Here is an 11,879-nt window from a genome sequence, read left to right on the forward strand (position 1 = left end):
GCCAATGAAACAAGCAATGGAGGAGATTTGACTCTGTTTTAGTATGTATGAGTTTCTAAATTGCTGCGGCAGACAGGCATTGTGTCTGGAAACATTTTGGACTGCTCTTTTGGATGATGATCAGAGTAAGTTTTGAGTTCGATCTGTCTGGCGGTGAGTCGAGCCACCTGAGACATGCTGTGAAATATCAGCTCTGTCTTTCTTATTGCATTAGTCAAGGTTAAAATACAACTGAGACCAAAGTGATCCGAGATCAGACTCACGCTGAACAGGCTGTGGTCTTCAGTGCGGTCCAGGAGTTTGTCCAACTGGTAAAGCGCTCGACTAGCAGCGTGCCACGGCAGAAACTCGGCCTCCTGAGACAAATACGAGATCATCTGCAGTGGGACGTTCTGGGGCAAATACCCCGCTCTAGAAAAAAAGAAAAACAAAAAGAGTATGAAAATAAGACACTACCCTGCTGAAAAAACCAGCATATGCTGGTTTTTTCAGCAGGGTAGCAGCTCATTTTTACACATATTTCCCCTTTGGTAGGCACATCGTTAACATTTGATTACAAACAGTTCATTTTGTTCATCATTATTCGTTTAGAATAACTGCCAGGCATTGTGCTTTGCGTGGGGAGTCATAATGTGCTGTAAGAAACAAAAAAACAGCTTCTCCTGTACGACTACGGCCGTGTTCAATTTGCATAAATCCATAAAACATAAGATCTCTTCTAAAAGCTTCAAATGTCTTCTCCTTTTCCCCTTCGGTCTTTTTAGAAACGCCTACAACCCTCTCATGAGAGCAGAAAAACAGAGTGGTGGCCAATATCCTTAGACCAAAACAAGAAAGAGGAGACTTTTCACGAGCGTTTGAATCTAAAGAACGTTTGCTAGCAAGCACAGTGTCACTATTACATTAGCAACCACACAGAACACCACAGCAAAAAAGGCTAGCATTGTCACTAGCACTGTTTTCAAATGTATAAATTGTGTGTGCTGTGTTATTTTGTGCTTATTAGAGTATTTTGCTGTTAGCTTGTCAGTTGTGTCTAAGTGCGCTTTACGTGAGCAGTGCTGATTTGTGTGGATCTCTGGGAAAAAACATAACTGAGGCATTTTTTTTTTTTTTTTAGCAAAATAATATGATGTAGCTTCTTGCACATTTCATGACACTTTTTTCCAAGTTAAATTGGTCTGAAAAGAAATAAGAGCTGTTACTGCCACTAGTGTTAATTCCAGCTGGAAAGTGCAGTGGAATGTATGTATGGCTATGTTTTTCCACTGAGCCTTGGCTGTCTATTTGAGTTTCTCAATTTCATTCAGGGCACATAAGTGCTCTGAATCTGAGGTCAGGCAAAAAAGGAAGTGATCGGACTTGAAAACGGACTCATTAAATTCTCGAGGACAGATTCACCCAACACACATTTAATTGGGACATTAATCACAGTACTCACAGACACCCAAGGAGGTTTTTAACATTTTCAGAGAAACTGATTTGCATTAACATTAGCAGGAGACAATTGAGGATGTGAAGAAGTAAAAACTGTTTCAACATCTTTACGGGAAAAGTAGCAAAGGTGTTTATCATCCCTTATGAAAATTAACCGTGGTTTTATTATAGTAAAAGTGTAGTAACCATGTTTTTTTGGCGTACTGAAATATCATACCATAGTTTAACTATGTAAAACATTTGCAATTACCATGTTTTTTTAGTTTTACATGTAGTAAAACCGTTGTTAATTTTCATCAAGCAAAGCTGAATTTATACAATGTAACTAAGAAGAGTTTTAGCTCAAAGTGTTTAAATGCTGTAGGTTTGTATCTAATTAGGATCAGGAATTGTGTTCTTCTTCCTTTGAAAAGCCGGTTATTATTACAGAAAGTTGGATATTACAGTTAGAGAGTCTTCAAACTGCCTTTGTTATGTGAAGTTTAGGGAATAATGGTCCTTAAAGTTTTAATATGAAATTGAATCGTCCTATTATACAAGGTAATTGAAAAGTATTAAGAAATTTTTGTTCAATTGTATTTAAAAATATTCTGAAAATGAGAGCTTTGAAATGTTTTTTTTTTTTTTTTTTGACTGACTGACACTAGCATTTCTCTCAGTCTTACAGTTATATAGAAGTCAGGAGTAATTGACTCCAGACTGTTGAATTATTTAAAGTTAATGCCAACCCAAAGCAGTGGCCTTTACACCTCAGGCATGTATTAATTTTCAATAATTCAACAGTATGGAGTCAATAATTCTACATTTACTATGATTACCACATGCACATGTGTTTATCTCCAAATATTTTCAGCATTTTTGTCTACAAACTACTTAGGTACAGAATTGATTATACATCTTGTTTAGAAACCGGGTCAACAGCAACAAGCTGTTTGGTTATAGAAAATAAATCAAAACCATTACATGGGCCAAACAGAATAAGGCAATAAACTCTGGTCTAATTGTATTAAAATAAACAATTAATCAGTCTATAATGATGCCAAGGCACTTGAAACACTCATGGGCTGTCATTCTTTCACAATGATTACAAGGAAATATTCAATGTATATTCTCTTGACTGATGTGTACACAGACATGAAGGATGCAGATTACGCACTGAGTCAAGAGCTTAATCACATAGCATGTGCATCATTTATGTTGTGTTTCTCAGCGCTTAAAGACACAGTAGCATATAAATCACTGAAATGACTTCACCTGTCACAACACATTATAGGTGAAGTGAATGATGGCGGGGAGATGGCACAAATCACATCTTGTTTTTCTACGCTAAACTCTAGGGATGGATGGATGGATAGATGGATGGATAGATAGATAGAATAAAAATATCTTTTTTTTTTTTTAAATAAGTTTGTTGCATAAGTATTCATACCCTTAACTCAGCACTTTGCTAAGGCACCTTTATAGCCTCAAGTCGTTTTGGTTATGAAGCAACAAGCTTTGCACATCAGCATTTGGCAATTATCTACCATTCTTCTCCTGACCTCTTCATCTTTCAAACACTGTCAGGATGAGCACTTTTTTTAGGTTTCTCCAGAAATATTTGATTAGGTTCAACCCCAGGCTCTGACTGCGCCACTTCAAGGACATTCATAGAGTTGTCTATAAACCACTCTTGCTGTGTGCTTAGCTCATTGTCCTGTTGGAAAGTGAACCTTCTGCCTAGTCTGAGGTTTTGAATGCTCTGGACTGAGTTTTCATTAAGGCTTTCTCAATAGTCTGGTGCATTGAGCTTATCTTCTACTCTGACGAATACTTCATTGCCTGCTAATGAGGGTCCTTTAGGTGCTTTTTCTTTTTGCAAATTCCAAGTGTATTTTCATGTGTCTTCCCTGAGGAGAGGATTGAGTCTTATCACACCTCCATTAAGCCCAGATTGGTGCAGTGTTGCAGTAATGTTTGTCCTTTTGTAGGTTTCTCCTGTCTTCACATATGATCATAGAGCTCAACTAGAGTGACCATCAGGATCTTGGTCACCAGTCTAACTAAAGCCCTAATCCATCTATTACTCAGTTTAGCTAGGAAGCCAACTCTAGGAAGAGTCCTGGTTGTTTCAAACTTCTTCCATGAAGGGTAATGCTTCTGTGAAGCTACAATGCAGCTGAATTTCTTGAAGCATGATACAGTACTGTTTCTGAACTATACAGGCCTTTTTTTACTTCAGGGCTTGTTTTTGTCTGTAATATGCATATTCAGTCCTTTTATTAAGACGTGTGTGCCTTTCTAAATCATACCCATTCAATTGAATTTGCCATAGGTTAACTTCACTTGATGTCTAGTAACATCCACAAGCAATATGAATGCTCCCAAGTTAAATTTCAACTGTCCCAGATAAGGGTATAAATAAGTATGTAATTGAATCATTTAAGTTTTTAATACATTTGCAAAGATGTTAAAAAACTTTTTTTTCTTTGCCATTATGAGAGTGTAGACTGATGTGAGGGAAAAAGTAATTTAAAGTAGTTTAACATAAGGCAGCAAAATAACAAAACATGAGAAAATGAAGGGGTATAAATACTTTTGCAAGACACTGTAGACAGACAGATTCTTTAGAGGAAAAATAAAGAATTTAAAAACCTTCATAATGGCTGTCATTTATATTTAGAGACACATCTATTGCACACCACATGCACACAGCAGTGACTGGAGGCCATTCAGTTCCTCCATTTCATAAAACTTCTTTCTTCCTTGTATTTTTAAATTATTCAACTTTCTGATCGAAGGTCGGAGGGAAAATGTTCATTAAATATAAACGCAACATTACCATAAAACTGTCATGAGGCGTTGAAGTTTCCCTGCTGTTAGTGAGCACAGTAATGAATGAGTTGATCACTCTCACGCTTCAAGAATGTGCCGGTACACACACACAAGCTCAGAGAAACATGTGTTGCATTGCATGAAGGCCATTTATCATTGATAATAGCACTCCAGAAGAACAGCAAGGTGCAAATAAGAGCGTGTGGCTCTTTAAAATTGTCTGACATCATTCATTTTCAATGAGAGCTGATAACATGAGCGCTAGCGACCATTGGAGAATTGAAAGTAACTCTAAAATTAATACAGATTTTTAATTCATGAGTATATATAGAGTAACATAACAGTCTCCTAAATAAATCATTGACTTTCTAAATTGGTCTGTAATTGTAGCTCGTTTAGCAGAGCATTTCAAACAGGCCTATTAAGAAGCTTCATCATCGAGACTCAACTCGAGAGTCAACTGAGATCTCACAATGTGCACAAAAAATATTGTGTCAAAGAAAAAGAACATGAAAAAGTCCAAAATATTTTTCCAGTAGCACTGTTTTGTAATTCATTCTCGCTGTTGTGTGAGAAATTACAGAGTTGTTGACAGGAGTTGTGATGCTTTACAAGCACCACAAACCTTCTGTCTCTGTGGCAACAATCTGCTGATGATGCTAATATCGGGTTAGAAACAGATCAGCGTTTCTGTGGAAGTTCAAACCGCAATGTGTCAAGACAAGTAGCTAGTAATGACAGTGAGCTGTTAACAGCAATTGTTAATTGTGTTAATCTAGCAGAACTAGGCTTCACTAACACCAGCTTTCTTCTCCTCGATTGATCAGTAATTCATAATCACAATAAAGGCTGACTAAGCTTTATAAGGCAGTATTGATCTGTGTGAGTGACTCCCATGAGCACCAGGGACATTTAATTAGGTAACATCACTCGAGGCAGCAGCACCCATTCAGTTTCCTCAGTCATACGAACACTTTTTATCATCCCTGTAATTTGCAGCGAAACGAGACATTTAACACATTGTGATTAACGATGATGCTGTTTTAAATATGCAGGCTGGCATTTTCGCTTTTCTAAGTACGTAAGAGCCGATAACCACCTCCACAGATCTGAGCCCTGAGGTTGAATAAGACATCCTGTTAACATCCGCTCTTATTTATTAGGATTAGCTGTAAATAACAGCAGAGAGAAACAATATGTACAAACCAGACTGAAATCAAAACTCAGGAACAAAAGGATTTGCCTTCAGTCCTGTTAAGTTTCAATTATCAAGCTCTTCGGTAATCAAGGCCGAGCCAAATAAACAGACTAAGTGAACATGACGTACTATAATGCAGGGAAACAGGTTTCCATTCTCAGCCCAATGTGACGGCAATAAACGCAAGTTTCCCTGCGGGTTTGTCGTCACTTGACTGAATCGTCATGCTTAGGAAACATCTGTGGCCAAAAACACAATTCTCCACATGCCTGTTAAACCCCACTCTAGCTCAACACGAGCCGCACAGCGCCGGCAGATGAGCCTGTCGTTTCACTATGATGAAAAGCGGTGCTAATGCTAGCTGAGCATCTGGCAGCTTCCTCATTTAGTTTGGTAGAAGAATAAAAATGGCTGGCCTGTGAAATTAATAGATTTCACAAACTACATCTACAGTAAATAAACAACATTCAACGTTTAAGAAAGTCCATCAGTGAGACTCAAATGCTGATTTGGCTAGCGCTTAGTGATTCTAGCTGCCAGCGATTGAATATTTCCTTCATTAGGCAGAACAAGTGAGAGTTTTTGTATTACACAGAGAGGACCTTAGGGAGAGCAGTCGTTCCTGAAGGGACTAATGGCAGCTTGGCAGCTTGTGGCACTATAAACTCTCAGAGGACGCTCATTCAGAGAGCGGTGCTTTTTTCTCTCTTCCTTTATCGTTCTGTCTCTTCTTTCTCTTACATTAATGGGCATTCATGAGTTTCCAGCTGCTGATGAAGCTCTGAATGATCAACACAGTAAATGTGGGAACAGTGGAAAGGCAGGAACACAGAGGCTTTTCCTCACTTTTATTATCCGCTTTCACAGTATTGGCTCAATAGTCTCAGCGCAGCTCTCATCTTGATGAGCTAAAGGGTTTTTCTTTGGTAATGCTTTCAGAGTAAAGGAGAAAAGAGAATTACAGTACAAGAACTGCATCTGTCAGTTATGAAGGTCTTACTGAAGTTCACTGGATCAGACTGTTCTTTACTATTGTGATGGATGGCTTTATCAAGATCCTTTTAGGCTGACCAAAAGAAAATTGGTGTTACCTTTGAGATTTAGGTCTTTTCAAATGTCTGGTGCTAAATATCTGTCTTGCTTTAAGATATTAAAAAAGAAGAATAAGAATGTATTGAATGAATAATTGTGTTTTTTTTTGTTTGTTTGTTTGTTTTTTACATCAAAACAAAATAGTTCTTAACTTAAAGATAAGATTAACAAAACTGTTATTGTAATAAAATAATTGTATGTTTTATAACAAAAACAAAGTATTTGCAAACGTCATTTTTAATAATAAAATTAATAATAATATGTTTCTTTGTCGACAGCCAGTGGATGACTCATGATTTTCAACACCTTGTTCACCCCAAAAGAGCTTCTAATAAAAATCAGGAAAATATAGCTGCAAGCAGTGATTACCGGGGTTCAAACGCTTTAAGGCATTTAAGCACATATGAAAAAAGGCATTACATATTATTTATCAAGCCTGTAACAACCTAAATCAATAATAAAGAACAGCATTTCTGAAAAAAAAAAACAGATAATTTACCCTATAAATATAATGTATTTTAACATAAATAACTTTTATAATGCCAGCTGTGGTCCGATCCCCCGAAAACTTTGCATGCTTGTTTAAAATCATCGGTTGCATGTGCTCACCAGGTTTCGTGAAGTTTTGAGTTTTTGTTTAGGCTTTATAAGCTTTGAGTATATTTGGACAGGCCTCTTTTCTGAATGACACAGTTATAGCTTCCCAAAGGGTAAATTCTACATTTTTTTTTTTCGATAATTATTGACCTAGAGAGTTCAGAGAATTGCACTGTAGTGTTTTTTCCAGATTGAGCGAAAAACCTAGGACTAGTTCATAAAAATATTTTTTTTTCTCAAGCATTTAACAAACAGTTTAATTGTCAGTAGTGGTTCTAGAGGCAAAGTTGTTTAGAATGATGAGGTCTATCGTGTGACATGAATATCGTGTGTATGTGTGAAAAACTATATACAATAGTTTACACCCTTGAAAAATGCCAATTTCTTTCAAATTTCTCACAGACCTTTTGGGTCATGAGTAAAACAGGTCCAAGTTTTGTTCCAATCGACCTCCGTTAAGCTTGTCTAATAGGTGCTCAAAGTTCATTGGCCATGTTGCAGATGTCCTTATTGCCACTTGTGGCACTTTGGACCAATACTGTACATACTGATTTGGTCGAAAGGACAAACGAATACGTAGCTATGGCCAGTTTATGTTTTTTTCCTTCTTATAGTTTTTTCACGTGACCTCAGAGATGGCTCTTACATATGCATCATTTTAGTAAAACCGTCCCAGCCCCCTTTCAAATGTTGAGAGTCGAAAGTTCAACTTTTTTTTATAATTATTGATATTCACTCTCCAGAGAATCTTTCTGCACTAGTTTGGTTTTGGATAAAAAACCTAGGTTTAGTTTGCAAAAAAAAAAAAAAAATTTGAAAACTCTCAAATCCTGAAAATCAGGATGATGGACGATGTTGGTGTGTGTTTTATCTGGCGTGAACCAAGGATTCCAATGACATGATACTTCAGCCTGTAATAAATGGTTTAGGAGTTATGAGCAATTTCATACTTTTGATCACTGTAGCGCCCCCCTCAGGCCGACTGGGACGAGCATTGGTGACGTTGTATATGGTGTGAGTACTACCATCCTACTAAGTTTCAAGTCTTTACGAGTTTGGTCTGCCTGATTAGTTTTTGTCATGATCGGGGCTGTGGGTTTTCCCTCAGCCACCTGAGGTCGCTGTTTGCACTGCACTCTGATTCATCACGTCTGTTTTGTCATTACCACTGATTCACACACAGCTGTTCACAATCTGGACTCTGTATAAGAACACTCACACTTCATTCCGTTTTCAGGTCTGCATTGTCTTATGTCTTGTGTGTTAATTTGTGTTCCTGATGGTCTTGATCTTGTTCCTGGTTTTGTTATTTTGTGTTTCAGTTTATGTTCAGTTTGTGCCGTGTTGGCCTTTTGGTTTTGTTTGTTTATTGTTTAATTAAAAACCCTTTCCCTGCACCTGGACCCAGACCCTTCTTTGTCTCTCACGTGACAGAATGCAGACCTCACTGATGGGTCCAGCGGGGAGTAATTTTTTTTCTGAGGAGGCGGAGGCAGCGTCGGCCACCCGCTTTGAGACCATCTACGCCTGTTTGGCGGCGATGGAGGCCATTAACGCTGAGGCGGAGCGGAAGCGCCCCTACTATAGGGCCAGGGCGGAGGCGTTTTTTCGGGAGAGGGCGTCCGCTCAATCTGCTCCTGACGCGGCGGTGACCGCTCTCTCTGCTCCTGACGCGGCGGTGACCGCTCTCTCTGTTCCGGACGCGGCGGTGACCGCTCTCTCTGCTCCGGACGCGGCGTTGACCGCTCTCTCTGTGCCGGACGCGGCGGTGACCGCTCTCTCTGTGCCGGACGCGGCGGTGACCGCTCCCTCTGTGCCGGACGCGGCGTCGACCGCTCTCTCTGTGCCGGACGCGGCGGTGACCGCGCTATCTGTTCCGGACGCGGCGGTGACCGCGCTATCTGTTCCGGACGCGGCGGTGACCGCGCTCTCTGCTACGGACGCGCCGGTGACCTCTCTCTGCTCCTGACGCGGCGGTGACCGCTCTCTCTGCTCCCGACGCGGCGGTGACCGCTCTCTCTGTGCCGGACGCGGCGGTGACCGCTCTCTCTGTGCCGGACGCGGCGGTGACCGCTCTCTCTGTGCCGGACGCGGCGGTGACCGCTCTCTCTGCTCCGGACGCGGCGGTGACCGCTCTCTCTGCTCCGGACGCGGCGTTGACCGCTCTCTCTGTTCCGGACGCGGCGGTGACCGCTCTCTCTGCGCCGGACGCGGCGGTGACCGCTCCCTCTGCGCCGGACGCGGCGGTGACCGCGCTATCTGTTCCGGACGCGGCGGTGACCGCGCTATCTGTTCCGGACGCGGCGGTGACCGCGCTCTCTGCTACGGACGCGCCGGTGACCGCTCTCTCTGCTCCTGACGCGGCGGTGACCGCTCTCTCTGCTCCCGACGCGGCGGTGACCGCTCTCTCTGCTCCGGACGCGGCGGTGACCGCTCTCTCTGTTCCGGACGCGGCGGTGACCGCTCTCTCTGCTCCGGACGCGGCGGTGACCGCTCTCTCTGCTCCGGACGCGGCGGTGACCGCTCTCTCTGCTCCGGACGCGGCGGTGACCGCTCTCTCTGCTCCGGACGCGGCGGTGACCGCTGAAGTTCCTCTGGCGGCGAGGCCAGCTCACGTTCCACTGGCGGCGAGGCCAGCTCACGTTCCTCTGGCGGCGGTGTCCGCTCACGTCCCTCCGCTGCACGGGCCTGGCCCGCCATCCCTCCCCCTTATGCACCTTCCACCGTTCCTCCTCCCTCCAGAAATTTTGTTTTGGGAACGTCTGGAAGCCGTTCCCTAGAGAGGGGGTACTGTCATGATCGGGGCTGTGGGTTTTCCCTCAGCCACCTGAGGTCGCTGTTTGCACTGCACTCTGATTCATCACGTCTGTTTTGTCATTACCACTGATTCACACACAGCTGTTCACAATCTGGACTCTGTATAAGAACACTCACACTTCATTCCGTTTTCAGGTCTGCATTGTCTTATGTCTTGTGTGTTAATTTGTGTTCCTGATGGTCTTGATCTTGTTCCTGGTTTTGTTATTTTGTGTTTCAGTTTATGTTCAGTTTGTGCCGTGTTGGCCTTTTGGTTTTGTTTGTTTATTGTTTAATTAAAAACCCTTTCCCTGCACCTGGACCCAGACCCTTCTTTGTCTCTCACGTGACAGTTTTACATTGAGATAGGCCATTCTAACGATCACAAAAGGTTTTCAGCATTACGTGTTGAACCCCTAATTATTCAGTCAACAGAAAGTAAGTAGAGGTGTTATTGGTGCCAAATGGCTAATCATTTCCAGTCGAGTACTTTTACTTCTAGGTTTAACTGCTGGTATTATTATGCAAAACTTAATGCATCATGTAAAGTTGAATATCATGTATTTTACATACTACTGATGCATTCCTAAAGCTGGTGAATATGACATGAACATTCAGTGTGATTCATCAGGTATTAGCAGATCAAATATAAGAACATTGTCTGGTGATGCTATTTTAATCAGCTCGGAGAGAGTTATGAATGCACAACCACAGTTTTGCAACATTTTGATTTTCATAGAGATTTGTTAATCATGATGTAACGTTTTGAAATCCCAGGATTGATTTGCACTGCTCTCTGCTGTAAATTTCAGTCATTCAGCCCATTTTTTGACTGACATCTATGAAGAATCTACTAGGAAATTAATAATTATTATGTTTTCATTGAACAACTAAATAAATTTGTGCATTTCAATGCAGATGTATGTACTTAATTTTGACTATAGTGAAGTTCTTAGAGATTAAATGCTTGATTTTGCAATCTGGTAGATGTGTGTCATGGCGAAAATCCAGTCTTGGTCTCAACGGGCTTTTATACTCCAAGAGTTTTTCCTTACCACTGTCACTTTGTACGTTCTAACTAGGAAGTGAACAAGCTCCTTAAATAATGTGACAGTTACTGTGACAATAAAAAGCACCACACAAATAAAGCTGAATTAGACTGAATAGTCCAGTGGGTCTCTGTGGGGGTGTGAAGGACATTAAATAGATCTGTATTGCAGGTTTAGGCTCTCTGAAAGGCTCTGCATGTTTCCAGAGGGGCATGTAACAAACAGAACCTACCTCGCCAGGTTGAAGACGTCATCAATCAGACCGGCCCTGTTGCCCACAGAGATGATCTGCCGGAAGAAAGCAGCAGAGACATTTATAATGCAGCAGGAAACATGCAGGAATATGGGAGTGATGAGGAGAATGAAGAAAAGGAAGAATATTGACAGAACAGGGAAAGAAAACTCAAAAAGGAAAGATGATGGACTGACAGAGGTGGTGCTGTACCGTTGGGTTGGTCATCAGCTGTTGAATGAGAAGTCTCCAGTTGTGAAGGTCATAGTTTACTCTGAAGTAGCCCGTTTGATTGATGTTGCCCAGCAACCATGTCTCGCCATCCACGTGACCCACTCTGTGTGTCTCTATAAATACAAGAGTAAAAAAAGAACATAAAATAAACGTTTAATGACACTTCTGACAGCTCACTGTAGCTCAACTCACACGCATATTAGCAGAAACTCACAGCTTCTAATTACATCTCATTGTAGTTCATATGGACCGATATACTCTGTCTGACAGTGCACTCACAAAGCTTTTTATTCGTATCAACATTTAACATTTTCAGTGCATTTACCATCTTTGGAATGAACTCATAGAAGCAGTCCTGCATGAAAATATACATGAAGAGACGATGCATTCAGCATTTCGTAATGCACAACATCTGTAATTTAATGTGTTT

At 41.3% G+C, this 11,879-nt stretch overlaps 1 long non-coding RNA gene across 1 annotated transcript; it reads right to left on the reverse strand.

The window, feature by feature from the left end:
- Positions 1-272: 272 nt before the first annotated feature.
- LOC141317270 (uncharacterized) lies at positions 273-11,561 on the reverse strand. The gene is made up of 3 exons (XR_012351763.1): positions 11,429-11,561; positions 11,216-11,271; positions 273-411 (listed from the first exon to the last, which is right to left on the reverse strand). It is a non-coding gene; the product is annotated as an uncharacterized lncRNA (long non-coding RNA).
- Between the last annotated feature and the right edge of the window lie 318 nt (positions 11,562-11,879).

The sequence above is a fragment of the Garra rufa genome, unplaced genomic scaffold, assembly GCF_049309525.1.
Source record: "Garra rufa unplaced genomic scaffold, GarRuf1.0 hap1_unplaced_609, whole genome shotgun sequence".
Lineage (NCBI taxonomy): Eukaryota > Metazoa > Chordata > Actinopteri > Cypriniformes > Cyprinidae > Garra > Garra rufa.